Source organism: Lissotriton vulgaris, chromosome 7, assembly GCF_964263255.1.
Source record: "Lissotriton vulgaris chromosome 7, aLisVul1.2, whole genome shotgun sequence".
Lineage (NCBI taxonomy): Eukaryota > Metazoa > Chordata > Amphibia > Caudata > Salamandridae > Lissotriton > Lissotriton vulgaris.
In genome coordinates, this window is record NC_141695.1 from 425854320 (window position 1) to 425870885 (window position 16566).

Here is a 16566-nt window from a genome sequence, read left to right on the forward strand (position 1 = left end):
GTGAGGACAAAATAAATTTAGGGAGGCACTGGCCCTTGGAAAGGCATGGTTGTTTGTTGAAAAAAATGAAAACACGGAATAGCCATTAACCATGCTTTACACGTTTCTACTTTGAAGAGCGGCCTGCACACATATAGAATACTTTTACCAGTACCGGCATCGTTCCCTGCGAGAGACTCTGCTAACAGGTCATCAAGAGCTATATTACCGAGAAGCCTGGCGTGCCAGAGACACTTGCACCCCATGGCAGACCAATCAGAAGGGGCCACAAACACTCGAGTCTCCCCTTCTGTAACACGGAGTGGTTAGGTGTATGTTTTGCACCTGCAAAATCTCAACACGAAATCCCATCATTTGCATGAGGCCTGAGCCTAGACAAATGATGGCACACATTTGACTCTGCACCCAGGCCATATTACAACACAGACGCTCAGGAAGGAAAAAAGTTGCATCGAGGGCCGATTCATTGGGTATACAGAAACAAGAAGGTTTTCAGTAGACCCAGGTGCTTTGTTAGCGTAATAGGGTTGGCCATGGTCCTCTTGTACAGTGGGACTGTTTCTGGTACGAACTCCCTTAGGTATAGTGTCAGAAACAAGACTGTGCCCCCAGTATGTATTTGGGCACCAAAGGTCCAACAACCTGGAGTGTCTTATTTGTATCCAGCTGCCCATATTTCTTACCCTCTTATCAGTTTACTTCTAATTTTTTCTTACTTTTTGACTTACAGTACTTTTAGATCTTGCCTACCACAGCTTTATTTTCGTGTTGGCAAGACCTATTGTCTCCAGTATATTAGATATACTCAAAGGGGGCTTTTGGTCATGATTGGATGCCATGTCTGGTGGCTTAGTGGACTAATGCGTCCCCTGTAGAGGACTATGTTTAATCTCATGGTCACAGATTTAAATCCTGCCGGTACACTCAGCCTTTCACCATTCTGAGGTCGATAAAATGAGTACCAATGAGTTGGTTAACAATAAGCATCTGTTACTAAGCTCCAAGATACCCTTGGTAGTGAACATGCACTTTACAAATTCCCTGTTATGTTATTTGTTGGCTTTGCTGATTATCTCACTTGTCTGCTTCTGCTTCTATGGCTATTCTCCCAATTCTACTGGGAGTCTTGCTCAGGAGCATTTCGCTCTCACAGTGGGACATATCGGAGGATGTACTCTTCCATTGCTGATGTCAAACTTTGCTATGCAGATGGGAGCAACAATTTTCACTTCCTGCTTCCCCATCCCAGTTTGTTCCCACATCTATCACACTCCACGTAGCGACCTCTTGCCCTCCCCAGCCACCTGTTTTTCTGTATAAAAAAATCTGTTAGATTGACTTTTTGTCACCTACTGTGCTATTGGCTGACAGCCAATTTTTTTTTTACCATTTCATGATATACGAACAAGAGTGCACAAGTCAGGCACCTACGAATGGGTTTGTTTTATTTTTACAAATGGCATTTAAGTTGGCCACTACCAGTGCCACCAAAATGGAATGGGCAAAGCCAATAGGTTTCACTGCGAGACCTATTGGCTCTGCCAATGCTTTGTTCCAAGTCTCTCTTGATTCATTCACGAAACGCAACAGTGCCAAGACGGCAAAAAAAAGTTAATTGGATCTGAGGTTCTTTGACATTTGCAGAGTGGACCTCGCCTAAGAGCTCATGACAATCTCCTGTTTTTTGGGATGTGTTTGATTAATTTGTAAGAAAGAGACTGGTACCAAGAAGCTTGCTCCTGCTTTTCCATCACATTTTTTATTGGTGTCAGCTCTCTAAGTAGTATCAATGTGTCAGACAAAGATGGTGTGAGTGCCACTTGGCACCTACAGGGCCCGAGTGTACGTCCACACGCATTGACTTCGGGTGCAGCTGTTGCCGTATTATGTAAAGGGTGTACAGCCCCTGTATGCACAGCAGTGCACCTTTAAATGGGTGCAACTGACACAGACCTGGTCAGTGTGCCTTATCACAACAAAGGTGCTTCTCCAAAGGCAGCAACAAACTTGCACCTGACCTTGGGGGAGGAGGGCGTATCAGTGAAAGGCGACCAGCTGTTTGAAGCAGCCAGTCCCTCTTTCAGTGTGCAGGTGGTAATGTGGCCTGCTTTTCGAAAGGAGGCAGAGATGCCCCAGAAGACAGGTGCAGTGTGTAACTGTGCATGCTTGTAGGAGGAAGTCTGAGGGGTCCAGAGTCACAACTTTCCCTCCTCCTTTGCGGGAGTGGCCATGGGACAGAGAGGATTGGGTGCCACCTCTTTTTTCGCTCAGCACTCGCATCTGTAAAACGGCACGGGTGCAAAGGCAAATTGTTCCCTCATTTGCATCAGGACCGATACCCACGCAAATGAGTTAATGCCCTCAAAGGATCGCACCAGCACTCCATATTTTCGCCGCGATCTGCATTACAAAAGGGACAGAGCAAGCACCTGTCAAAAAGTGCTCTGGAAGCACTCACATACCGGGCGCACCTGCCCTTTGCATCATCAGGGCACTTTGTGTACTACAACCCCAGAGGAGCACGTTGTAGGGTCGGAATTATGATCCTGTTCACTGTGCTGTCCAGACACAGTAGAGCCCAGTCAGTGCACATCTTCTTCCTGTTTACAACCCATTCACTACCAAGAAAAATCTCCAAATGAATACATGGCTGCAGACATCAAAGCTCTGAAACACATGGCAGTATTTGCCTCTTTGTGATTCTGACCTCTTCTGTCAGTAGTACATGCACTAGTATAGTGATTTTTAGGTCTAGACTACGCAGCACACGTGCTGCATAGGAGAGGACCTTTTGCAATCGATCAGCATTTTGGCTAAAAGCGTGCACTTTTGAATTGCTTTCTATTGCAACGTGTGCACATTTGGCTTTCCCTTGTGGGAGCAAGCATCAGCACCATCTGTTTGTAATTATCTTGAAAACAGATGGTGCCCCTGCTCACTCCCACAAGGGAAACACTGTGGGGCAGATTTACACCCCCTTGCGCCTCTTTTACGCCGCCGTTGCGTCACTTTTGTGACGCAGCGGCGGCGCTAAAGAGGCGCCATGCTGCGGGGTATTTACAATGTGACTCATCTAAGGGATGCGTCACATTGTAAAGCCCTGTGCCAGAAGTAGGCGTTCAGGCGTGGGGGGGTGGGGGGGGGGGGCGTTCCGGCACAGGAACGCCTCCTAAAAGTGGCTGAGTGAAATCTACAAGATTTCCCTCACTCACTTTAAAGCCCATGCTGCGGCAAAACCCTGCGCCTGCTTGAAGCAAGCGTAAGGATTGACGCAGCATTTAAAGGATAGGACACCCCAGAACCTTGCTGGAGCTGTGTTGCGCTTGCGACGCAACTCCAGCAATGCGCCACCTTTACAACACAGATGCGTCACACATCTGTCCATTTTTGCACCATGGTGCGCCGCATTGTAAATGCGGCGCATCCATGGTGGCGGAGCTGTGGCACACAATAATTGGCGCATCCCTGTTGATATGCAGGGATCCGCCACTTATTGTAAATCTGCTCCTGTGTGCGTCTGGTCCACGCAGCACTTCCTACGGTCACTTGAGACTATTTTTTTTTCTTTCTTTTCAAATTTAACTATATTGTTCCCCACTTACAGCTCTGCCTCTCCAGCCCTTTCTCCTCACTGTGGAGCTTTCCAGACTGCCGCCTATTGGCCGATTTCTCCTGTCTCCTTTTGCCATCGGCTGCCTGTGTTGCCTCTTGGTACTACGTGCAGGTCAGGCAAGTCGTGTTGCTTCTTCCAGCTTCATTGGGAGTCTTTGCCTTCTTTCTCCAGGTCATTGGCTGGTTTTATCTTCTTCACGTGGCCCAGGCTATCAGAACTTTTCGCCTCGTACCTAGGCAGTGTTGTTTGGCAACTGGGTCGTCCTACGCTGACTTACACAGCATATTTTCAGCTGATTTCTTCTTGTTTTCGCCAGCTCTGTTCTTTTGGTTTGTGCAACTTTTCCTCAAGCTTATTAGCACACCTCTACTTAGTGGCTGCATGCTTCAAGCTTTGTGTTGCTTTTGTTTACTCTGTGCGAGTTCTACTACGCACACTCTAGTGGAGGTGGGGTTTAGGGGACGTGTAGGGGGACCAGACACACACATCAGCCACAATGCTCTACAATATAGCCAAACGTTCTGGCTAAACACATAAGGTCCCAAAAGCGAGACCTATTGGCTATGCCAATGCTTGTTAGAGTTGGTTTATGCTCTGTAAAAAAGCACAGACCCCTTCTGTGTCGGTGCAGCACAAAGAATGCATCATGACACAGCCCCTGAAGTGCTTGCTCCTGCGCCGGTACCAAGCATATTGCAGTGTCTGGATAGTTTCTGTTGATAGGCCTGCCTCTGTCACCAGGCTGTTCCCGCTGAAGAGGGCCGCTGCACCACAGACCCCTTGTTCAGTGTACTCAGAGCAGGGGTCTCCAGACTTTTCTTTACTCCGTCCAACATCCCGTTTGGTTTTGCTTTGTACGCCCTAAGTTGGCAGGGTATGCCCAGACGTGGGTCCCTTGCTCACTTTGCCACTGGATTCAAGATAGCCTGGCTGCTGAGGGTTATGAACCCGAAACCGGTCCCAGGATGCTTGTTTCCGGTCCAGGGAAGACATGGCTTGACAGTTCGGGCTGCACTGTTACCATGAGGAACAGGGCCAGACTGATTTGCATATGGCCATGTATGAACTGGGGTGGCCGAGTGAGCTAAAGAATGATGATGGATTAAACCCATATCAGTTGACTTGGGGTGAGTGCTTGCAATGATCAACAGTCTATCCATCATCCTCTTTGGTTTTGCTTTGTTCGCCCTAAGTTGGAAGGGTATGGCCAGACGTGGGTCCCTTGCTCACTTTGCCACTGGATTCAAGATAACCTGGCTGATGAGGGTTATGAACCCAAAACCGGTCCTAGGATGCTTGTTTTCGGTCCAGGGAAGACCTGGCTTGGCAGTTCAGGCTGGACTGTTCCCATGAGGCACAGGGTCAGACTGATTTGCATATGGCCATGTCTGAACTGGGGTGGCAAAGGGAGATAAAGAATGATGATGGATTAAACCCAGATCAGTAGACTGGGGTGAATGCTTGCAATGTTCAACACTCCGTCCATCATCCCCTTTGGTTTTGCTTTGTCCGCCCTATGTTGTCAGGGTATGGTCAGATGTGGGCCCCTTGCTCACTTTGCCACTGGATTCAAGATAGCCTGGCTGATGAGGGTTATGAATCCGAAACCGGTCCCAGGATACTTTTTTCCCATCCAGGGAAGACATGACTTGGCAGTTCGGGCTGGACTGTTCCCATGAGGCACAGGTTCAGACTGATTTGCATATGGCCATGTCTGAACTGGGGTGGCAGAGTGAGCTAAAGAATGATGATGGATTAAACCCAGATCAGTTGACTTGGGGTGAGTGCATGCAAAGTTCAACACTCCGTCCATCAACCCTTTGGTTTTGCTCCTTACAACCATGGCATTAGAATCCCCCTTCTCTGTAGCCACAGTTGGAGAAGAAAGCATGCCAGTATCTGGGGATGTGTCCAGCCCACTGGCCTCCCAAAGTTCCTCATACCAGTCCATCTGTTCCACAGACATATTCTGGTGTTCTAAAGGGTCCATAGACCCCTCCCAGTACTCTCCTGTTCCTGAAAAGTCTTGAAAATGACCAGGCGATAACATAGAACCTCTAGGTTCTACTGGCTTCGGGGTCAGTGTCAAGTGAAGTCAATCTGACTAAGTCATCAGGGATAAGGATGGTGTTGGCACCACCTGTGGGCGCTGGTGGCACAAACTTTGGGTCGACTCCAGAGAAGGCATGACCAGCGTCGCCCCGGATCTGAAATGGCACCCATGAGGCCCCACAGTCATGGTGGCAAGAGCTCACAGCGTCAAATTCGACGGGCCCCCTCTGACCGCGAAGGCTCACCAGAGGGGTCATTCTGCTCAAATGCGTGACACATGGCCATCATGAAATTCTTTGATCTGAGTGGGGATCGCACCTGCTTCCAGAAACGGTGAGGAAATATACATTTTTGGTCAAGTTATGTTCCCTATCGTGTACCCCACCGTTTCCATGTACGAGTTAAAGTGCATGTAACTTCCCTCCTGTGCCAGCTATGAAGACGCAAATACATTTGCGTCCAACGTTAACATGTCCTCTTTCAGACCCACCCTGAATGGGTTGGATAGTCCTTTCCTAAGTATACTATGCCAACGTCTTTTTGTAGTGTACTCTACATGTTTTTCAGCTCTGGCAAAGTAGGCCCAGAATTTCTGCCATCGAGCCTTTTCCTTCTTCTGACTCTGACAGCCTCAGCCCAGGCTGCCCAGGCTGCCCCCGTACCCGTGAACTCTGCCTTACTTCTAGCGCGGCCCACCACGCTCAGCTCAGCCTGCTGCCTGCCAAGACTGACTACAACCTTCGGGTTATCTGTTCCGCTCCTCGAAGATACATTCCTGCCTACTAGTTTCAGTAAACATTCCCCAGCTGCAGAGCCAAAGGGCCGGCCTGTCTCCATGCAAGTAATTCATAGCCACTGTTGCCATGCTCCCATGGAAGGCCCATGCCCCCACGCTTCTCATGCAGACACTCAGGCGCTTATACACGCACTCACAGTCAGTATAGAATAGCTTCTGCCCCATAGACCTTTCCGCCCCGATAGCTCAGTTCCTAAAACATCAGATATCAGATATGATAGAAGCACAAGTTGATCTGACATGCCAGACTTCTGTCTCTTTCCGTCAGTGCAAATGTCAAGCCCCCTGCACCCTCCAGTTTCACGCCAATCACACGTCATGCAGCTGCGCGCGCATCCAAGCTTCCGATTTCTGCTGACATTGCAACATTTCTGTTTAGTGCCACCCACATGTGACACCTATCTGTGACGTTTCTAAAGCACACCTACAGTTACGCCTAGTCCACGCCTTCTGATTACGTACTAGTAACACGTGGATGCTGTTATCTTGTCTACTCTCAGCTGTTACGCCTACTACATTGCTTCCTATGATGTAAATTAAGTATATAAGCTATGTATTGTTAATAAAGCATTGCTCTATCCCTTCCTGAACCCCGTGTGGTTGCAGGAACATGATATCCTATTCCGGAATAATTCCTTTTTAAGGAATAAAACCCCTAAGAACTCTAACACCACGGACTCTGTCTTCTTTCTTTCCGATTGAGTTATTATTGATTAAGTACTTACCTGCATAGAAATTAAGAGAGTAAATTAAATATTTACGACAACGGGAGGAGGCGTGAAGTCGTACCTGGCTCCGCAGAACGGTGCCTAGAGCGTCTGTGCTCCTTACCTTGTTCGTTGACAGACGACAGTCGAGATGAAGACGAAGTCTGCTTGAACTTCAACTTTTACTTGTGCCTCTTCACCGAGTGTCCTGAGGACCTTGAATGGGAGGAAGATGACTTAGGACTCCGGGAACGGTCAAACAACCTCCTCTTCTTTGATCGGCTCCATGACCTCCGCCGAGTCTCGCTAGCTGTTGTCGAATGCCTGGCCGCAAGGAGCTCATAGCCCGCTCCCATAAGGCCTTCGGTCCAACAGTCCAAGCACAACTTTGAGTCAAGACACCAGAGGCAGACGAGGTGGGGGTTGGTAAATGCCATGAAACAGTGAAAGGCACCACACTGTTTGAAACCTGTCCTTCTAGAAAATATCCTTGTCACTTCCAGAAAAAAGAAGTCAGCAAAAAGTTTTTTAAAAAACAGTCAAAAAGCAACAGGGGGTAGCTTTTTCAAGATTGGCGCTTACCTGGTGCCTAAAGAAAAAACTGACATCCTTGCAGCACATGGGTGGTGCCTATTTAGGTGACTGTAAAATCATAACCAATGCTAACGACGCTGTTGACGTCGCCCAGAGTTGAATGGAGTCGGCTGAAGGCACACACAAGGGGTACTGCTCACACAAAAGTTTTTTGATCCAGCCTGACGCTTGGAAAATTTAAAGGTAAGGAATCTGCAGCTAGAAATCTCTATCAGATACCAGAAGCCTGCCAATGGCTCAATGGAAAGAAAGTCTGTGGAGAACTAAGAAAACCAGTCAGCTGGGAAGGCGACGTACAAAGTAAACAGAATTAAGAGGCCGCATCGCCCAACTGTCCCGAAACCATTGTAATGCAGAATCGGCATGGGCGCCGAACAGATGGGCGCCATCAAAGGGCTTCAACAGCCTTCGAAACCCTGAGGTGGACAACCAGGCACGCAGATGTAGTGCCCCTGAAGAAAGAACGTCATAGCCCAACCTACGGAGTTGGTGGTATCCATACCACATCAAATGATTAATTTAACTTCTTGTTACCCATCCCGTACTAATGGGGCAAGATTGTTACGGGTCTCATCTGGAAGGGAGGGCAGCAGCCATTCCAGTGAATCCCACAATGTATGGAGAAGCAGCCGAGAATGCTAGAAGGATCTCAGAACTGGTGAAGGAAAAAATATGCCTGCTACAAGTGTCTAGCCATCTGTACTCTCTGTCTGGAAGAGAATTGAGATTTTTGGCGGCCAATGCCGCCTGTACCACAAACTTATGATGTGTAGGATGCTGGTGAAGACACAGTGGATCAATGAGGGCTGGACGGTGTCTGTGAGAAACAGAGTGATCCACAGGGGCCCCTGTATCGGGTTTAGCCCAAGCCCTCAACAAAATGTCAAATAGGGTTTCACCATTAGGAAGCACCGGCTTTACTACTGTATGCCCTGGTGAAGGACGCCAAGTAAGAGATCAGTTGTTGTTTCCACAGAAGGGAGTGGCAAATCCAAACCCACAGAAACTCACCTGAGCATGTCAACCAGAGAGGAGCTCCCCTCTGTAGCGAGGCATGGAGGGGAAAGGATGCCCAAGGCTGGGGAAGAATCCAGACCGCAAGCTTCACCCAACTCAGTGAGCCACAAGTCCTCCAGAGGAGGTTGGGCAATGTCAGAGATGGGGTGGGAAAACCCCAATTCCTCTCCCTCACCTCCAAAATCATGTTCCTCTGAAGATAAAACAGGAGGAGGCTCCACAGAGAGCTGAGTAAATGTGTCTGAGGCAGGTAGCTCCACTGGCACCGTATCCAATGCTGACATGGTGACGTCTGAACATTTCTAGGCATTATTTTGGAGGGGAGATTATTAAGGGGTGTCACTATGGATGCAAAGCCCTTAACAAACCTCTTGTAGTACTCAGTCAAGCTCAAGAAAGCTCTGACCGGAATCTGAGTAGTGGAAGCAATCCAGTCCATTATGGTCTGAATTTTGATTTCCAATTGTTGGAGTTGGCCTTCACCTATGAAGTGGCCCAAGTAACACAACCTTACTCTACCCTATATGGCACTTTGTGGCCTTGATAGTAAGGCCTGCCTTTTGCAGGGCCTCCAGAACATCCCTGAGGTGTATCAGGGGATCTTCCCAGGTGGGGCTAAAGACTGCAATATCACCTATATATGCTGCACTATATGCGTCTAGACTTTGTTCACCAACCTCTGAAATGTGGCAGGTGTATTCTTCGAACCAAAAGGCATTACAATAAGTTGTTAATGTCCACTAGGGAGGGGGCGTGGCCGAGCACAGGCTGAAGATGGCTGTGCTGTGAGGGAGCTCTGTCCTCCTTCCTCGCCCGCATTTATCCAGGTTACTATCCGTAGAGCCATCCAATGTTAAATGTAATCGGAACACAAGCGGAGCCCATCCCGCCGAGTCTGAGGATTGTGACTGGTTCAGAGGCAAAGATATCGGTCCCGGAAGACTCGGCTCGAGAAAGGGCCGGAAAGCCAGGAACCACAGCATTGCTCCCTGCCAGCTGCGAGGCTCCGTTCACCCCTTGGCGGCCTGGTGGCCACCTGCACTGTGGCCGCTAGTGCAGTAAATGGTATCGTCACGAGCTACGGTGTGACCTGGGGAGCTGTAGCAGAGCTCCGGATCAGACGTGAGACAACTTGCGACGGGGAGCGCCAGCCGCTTCCCCTGCCCTGAGAGACTCTCGCTGCCTCTGCTGGTTGTGACCCTACTTATCGCCCCCGGGGGGTGCCGCGGCCCGCATTGGTGGTAGGGGCCAGCACTGACTGCTCCCCCCTGTACAGGACATTGTTAGCGCGGCTTCCCCTTCCTCCTGCGGTGGTGCTGCAAGTGGCTAGAGCGCCGCCAAGACATGTTTCTGCTTGCCTTTGTGCCGCATTGAGTACGGTGTTTACAGAGAGCAGCCTGAGGGTGCTCTGGCCGATTGGGGGCACAAATCCTCCTTTGCTCTAGATTGATTTGGATATACATGCGGAGAGTGATGGATGCAGATGGCTGGTGGGGCCTGGGGCAACTGAGGGCGTCAGCCTTCTGATGCTGGGGAGGACGGCGATTTTGCCTGAGATATGGAGCATGTCTGGGAACACCCGCAGTCCAGGTGGAGATCGGCTGGCTGTGTAGGGTCTTGGCTGGAGAGGTCCCCCCTCCTCCTGGAGCATTATGAAGATGCCTGGAACCTGTGTGAGGACAGCCGGAGTTTGGACCAGTCTTGCCCTGACCGATGGCAGTGCGGGTATCCGGTGAGATACATACTCCACATTCTTGTTGCCCCAACTACTGAAGAGCAGCGCCCTGAAGTGCCTGAAGGGACTCTGGATCTGGAGGTGGCAACAGGAGCAGGGGCCTGGCAGGTGAGCACTGGAGGCGCAGGGAGGTGCATTGCTGGGGGCTGGTCGGACGCGCCAGTCATCAGATGGTAGGAGGTGGCAGTACGTCCCCGCCAGAAACACGGATCCTCTGCCTCTCCTGTGTCTGCTGGTTGTGTTCATCTGCTCTGGGGATCGTTGCGACAAACCAGTTCCAGCCTCGTCGTTCCTTGTGCCCCTCCGGCCGGGGAGGGCTGGAGTAGAACGTGATGGAGCGCGTCAAGACCACCATGCTCCGTGGTTCCAAGAATACGCAATCCAACAACCTGGATCGCTATGCCGTCCCTAAAGAAGCGCAACACGCCCGAGCGCACAGGGACTCCAGATCGAGTGGACAGGGTGAGGAGGAACAAGAAATCTTGCTTAAGGATGTGATGGCCGCCATCACAGGAGTCAAGACTTCCCTGGACACAGTGGCTATTGATGTCAGCCTTATCAGGGCAGATATGGGCAAACTAAACAAAAGGTCAAGCAGGTGGAACTTATGACCGCACGCCTAGTGGACGACGTTTCGCCGCTGCAGGGGGGCGGTTAAGGAGCTTCAGGACTTTTGTAAATTTACTGATCTCAAGCAGGATGAATCCGAAGGCTGCCTGCGTGGAAACAACCTTTGTATTCTAGGGGTCCTGGAGAAATCAGAGGGGCAGACACAAGACCTCTTTGTCGAGGACCTCATCCTTAAGCATTTGCAACCCAAAGGCCTCAGTAAGTTTTTGTCATTGAATGTGCTCATAGGATCCCGGGCAGCCATCCCAAGCCGGGTGCTCCCCCGCGGCCCATGTTGGCACGGGTCCTGAATTTCCGCGACAGAGACGTAATCCTTCAGATCTCCAGAGCGGGGCCCCACTGCGATATGAGAACTCCGACATATCCTTTTCTCGGACTTTACCCAAAGGGTACAGCGACAAAGGCGATCGTTCATGTCCGTCAAACATGTCCTCAGAGATCTGGATATGAAGTACTCCATGCTTTTCCCTGCCCGTCACAGGATTGAGGCAGATGGACAGGTGAGGTTTTTCGATCATCCAGAAGCAGCCGCGGACTGGATTGAGAGCAGGAATGCGAGGAGTCCGGCCGACCGAGGTGGCGGTGGTGCAGACAACAGGTCACCGGCCTGATGAGATGCCTGTCCAGAGGCTGGTCTAGTGCTTTTTGTTAACATGTAACAGGGGCGGGTGGGGGGCTTAAAAAACGTTATTATTTGGCGAGGGGACTGGTATAGCCTTGAGTTGTTTGACTTTGAAGGTTATACAGTAGACATGCTGGGCTGGGAATGGGCAGGAATTTTGTTTTCCCCGCCCCCCCTTGATTTTTTCCTTTCTCTTTTGAATGCTTTTTCAGGGTGACAGGTACTCTGCAAGTTTTTCATGGGCAGTTCGTAGCCCAGAGGGCAGGGCAGCTGGGTGGGGGGCTGTTGGGCGGGGATTGTGATGCACAAAAAAAGTAGCAGCGGACCTTACAGTGCCGGACCTAACACCCAGTTCCAATCGGTTTTTTGTAAGTTTCTGTGCAGCCACCCTCGACGTCAGCTGCTAATTGGCGTCGCTGTGTTATCCAGATCACAGATACTTTGTTACGCTTGCATGGGGGCGCACAGGAAAGAAGTCCAAGAAAAAGCTGTCAATTTTGAATATGTGAAAAGTTTCTTTATTTAGTATTGTTCATTCTTTATAAAAACATTCATAGTGCAAATTGCAAGAAAATCACCCAACGCGTTTCACTCCCTACCAAGGAGTTTCTTCAGGGCTGAAATCAAAATAAATAAAAAAGATCATCATGAGTTTACAATTCATACCTAGGTCATATTCCTAGTCATTGTTAACACACAGACATCCTTAAACTTTAAAATGTGACCTATCAATGTTAATTATTTTAACCTAAATCTGTTCCAGAGATGGAGCTGGAACTCAAGGAGGTAAGGAATTCTCTCCACGCCTCTCGAGGACTTGAGTACAGGGTACCGGTTTAGACACTCGGTAAGCATATCAATGCACAACCCATCTCCTACAGAGGGTGGAACAGATTTAGGTTAAAATAATTAACATTGATAGGTCACATTTTAAAGTCTATAAATGGGTGGGAAACTGCTAATTTTGGTGTGGATAACTTGTCCATTCTCTTGCTCATTCGCACATATTTCTCTCCCCCCCCCTCTTCTCCCCCACCCTTCTTCTTTCTTCTTTTTTCTCTTTTTTTCCTTTTTTTCTCTTTTCCTTCCTCCTTTCCTACTAGTGCTGTTCGATCTTTTTTCGATTGTCTCACTGCATGGATACATTTTGATGTACTGGAAATTTAATTTTAATGAAGACTGCAGTGGCAGCATTGTAAGACAATTATATGACCAAATGAACCAAGGTTTACTGCTTCAACATAAATGCCAGCTCATATAAAAGCAAAACAACTACAGGATATGACTTATTTAAGGAACTATTATGCAGATTACTTTTGAAAAGGCTGTATGGCTATCCCTTTTCTTTGAGATATGGTTATGTGATGTATTGTTTCTATCATGACTCTGTGACTGTGTTTTATGAGCTATTGGGATTAGTTCATCTACCATTTTTTAGTCATGTGTTGCCCCCTTTCTTTGTCCCCTGTTTTATGACCTCACATGACCGAAAAGGTATGACATTATATTCTGTACAATATATTCTGTTCAAATACTCAAAAATATGGAGAAAATAGTTGTTTAAGAATTTTAGTAAAAAATCCAGGATGATAAAATCTTAGATAATAACCCCGGGTAACAATGTATGGCTCTCTGGATCTGGTTTTAATCGAAATGATTCATAATAATGACATTTGCACGGAGGTTGTATTTGTTTTCTTTTTGTATCAATCAATGTATTATCCCGTGTAAAGCATTTGCCCTTTTATAATGTGTTTTAAAGTAAAAGGATGTATGTGTGTTAACAATGACTAGGAATTTGACCTAGGTATGAATTGTAAACTCATGATGGTCTTTTTTTTATTTTTTTTATTTCAGACCTGAAGAAACGCGTTGGCTGATTTTCTTGCAATTTGCACTATGAATGTTTTTATAAAGAATGAACAATACTAAATAAAGAACCTTTTCACATATTCAAAATTGACAGCTTTTTCTTGGACTTCTTTCCTGTGCGCCCCCATGCAAGCGTAACAAAGTACCTGTTGGGCGGGAATGTTTAGTTTTTTGTTTGTAGTTTTGACTGCATCAGTGATGGCTATTGATTTAATATTTGGGGGAGTGGCGTTACATGGAGTGCATTACAGTATATTTCACTATGGCACCGGTGGGAGACAGTGGGGTTAAATTGTTGAATTGGAATGTCAATGGGCTGGAGACAAAATCAAACATAGTGTTGTTCTTCAGTGTGTTAAGCATCATGCTCTGGACATTGTTTTGCTGCAAGAAACCCATTTGGTTGGAAATACCTGCAAGGCATTGCATAGAGGGGGTTACGTCTTACTGGCTCATGCAGGATTCACCACGGGTTCCTGGGGGTTGGTATACTGATGAAAAAATCCTTTCCCCTCGTAGTGCAGGATACTTGGACGGATGCTAAGGGATGGTATGCCGGAATCTCGGGCACTTGGGAGGGCCAACCTGTCACCTTCCTCTCAATCTATGTACCTCCGGGCCCTCAGACTACCATGTTCAGGGATTTGGGTACGCTGCTGTTGGAGATCCCAGAGGGCCTCTTAGTGCTGGGGGGAGATTTGAACTCTGTGGTCTCTGGGGACCTGGACCGATATCGTCTGCGTACTCTCCCTGGCTCGCAAGGTTGGCGGCCGGACTTCCTAGAGTCCAAGGGGTTGGTGGATGGATGGAGTTTCGTCCATCCAGGCACCTCCCAGTATACCTTCCACTTTGGGGCTCACAGGAGTCTCTCCAGAATTGATTATTTTTGGTACCGGCTTCCCAAATTGCCCTAGTTCGGGAGGTTAAACACTTGGCTAGGGGCAGCTCAGATCACTCGCCGGTGTGGCTTCAGGTGACGCTCTGTTACCAGCAAGCGGGGCGGGTTGCCCCCATTAATCCGTGGTATCTTTGCAATCCCCATATCCGCCGAAAGCTCCTTAAGGCCATCGATAATTACTTTAATGAGAATGAAGGCTCAGTGGAATCCCTGCAAGTGCTTCGGGAGGTATTTAAGACAGTGATACAGGGCCAGGCCCTTTCCTTAATATCCGGGGAAAAAGAAGTAAACAGCGTAAAGAGTTGGTGGCGCTGAAGGAAGAGGTAGGGAGACTGGAAGCAGATCTAGAAATAGACGTCACACCTGACAAGCTCCACCTTCTCAAACTTAAACAACAGGACTACAGGGCATTAGCGACCGATCAAGCAAGGACCATAGGGAGAGCGGTTCAGGGTCGGTTGTATGAGGTGGGTGACAAGGCCGGAAAACTCCTGGCCTGGTTGGATAAAAGAGAGTGGGCAAGTAGACTGGTGCCTGAACTTCGAGGACAAGAGGGTACCTCCCTGTTGGACCCGCAGGACATAGCTGACTGTTTTGCGGCCCACTTCAAGATGGTTTATACCTCGGCAGCCCCTTACCCTATAGAGGATTCCCGCCAGATGCTTAAAGATATAGCTAAGCCCAAGCTGTCGGTGGTCGACCATGTCGTCAATGGACAGTGACATGTCCAATGACGAAATAGCAGCCGCCATATGATCGCTCAAGTTAGGCAAAGCCACTGGTTCTAATGGGCTACCTATTGAGCTGTACAAGCTCCAACCAGATAACTTGGCCACGTATTTGAGGGCCATGAATGAGGACTCGAGGCAAGCTGGACTCTTGCCGACAGACCAACGTACAGCCACGATAGTGACTACTCATAAAGAAGGGAAGCCTAGGACCGAATGTAGGTCCTACCGACCGATATCCCTATTGAACACTTAGCCCAAGATCTTGTCTAAGCTCCTGGCTACTCTCCTCTTGACAGTGATTTGGACCTTGGTCCACCCGGACCAATCAGGTTTCATTATGACAACAAAAGGAACCGTAAAAGGACAATTTTTAACGGGGTCCAGTGTACGTGTCCGGGAGAATGGTCACAAAGCAATGTACAAAGTTCCCCGGGGTGGAGTGGTGGAAAACTAGAGTATGTCGAGTGAAGCGTGAAAAGAGAGGTAGGAAAAAGAAAAAGAAGGGGAATACCCTTGTTGGAACTAAAACCCTCACACACCTAGCAAGCTAGATGTCATGCTTCATCATATGGGTTCTGCTCCTCGTCAGACTGGCGCTGCAATGTTTGACGGGCACCCGTAAAGGGGCTCTTTATGGGAGATCTTTTGTTCCGGCCTTATGGTTCATGCGGGTGTACGGGAAGAAAAAGGGTGTAGTCGTGAAAAAAGTGGTGAAGGTTAAAAAAGGTGGGTCAGTCCACAATGGAATTTATTAGCGAGGCTGGCACCCTTGGTTAAAATGGTGGGAGGGGAGTTTTAAGCTATGGGTAGTATTTAAGCTGTATACCTACAACCCCCTGAACAGGTCAATATGTTTCTTGCCTGGATGGCAATTCGTCAGGGCTTAGTGAGACGTACTACACAGTGAAAAAATTGGTGTTCATACAACCTTATCCCTTGAAGTCGTATAAAGGCAGGCAAAGAAGTCCTGCTGAATTGGGGTGACCCTAAGGGAGATCCTAAGGTGCCCCGCAGTCTGCTCCAGTGGGACCTGCACGTAAAGGTCAGGAACCCGGATAGCGTGCGGTCAGCGCCGCTAACACCTACCCCCACCGTCTGGTCAGGACAGAGCAGCTGCTCTCTTTTCACGCTTCACTCGACATATTCTAGTTTTCCACCACTCCACCCCGGGGAACTTTGTACATTGCTTTGTGACCAATCAGGTTTCATACCGCATCGCAACACGGCGCCGCATCTGCGCAGAGTTCACAGGGTTTTAGCTAGGGCAACCCCCATATTAGAGCCGGCGGTTATAGTTTC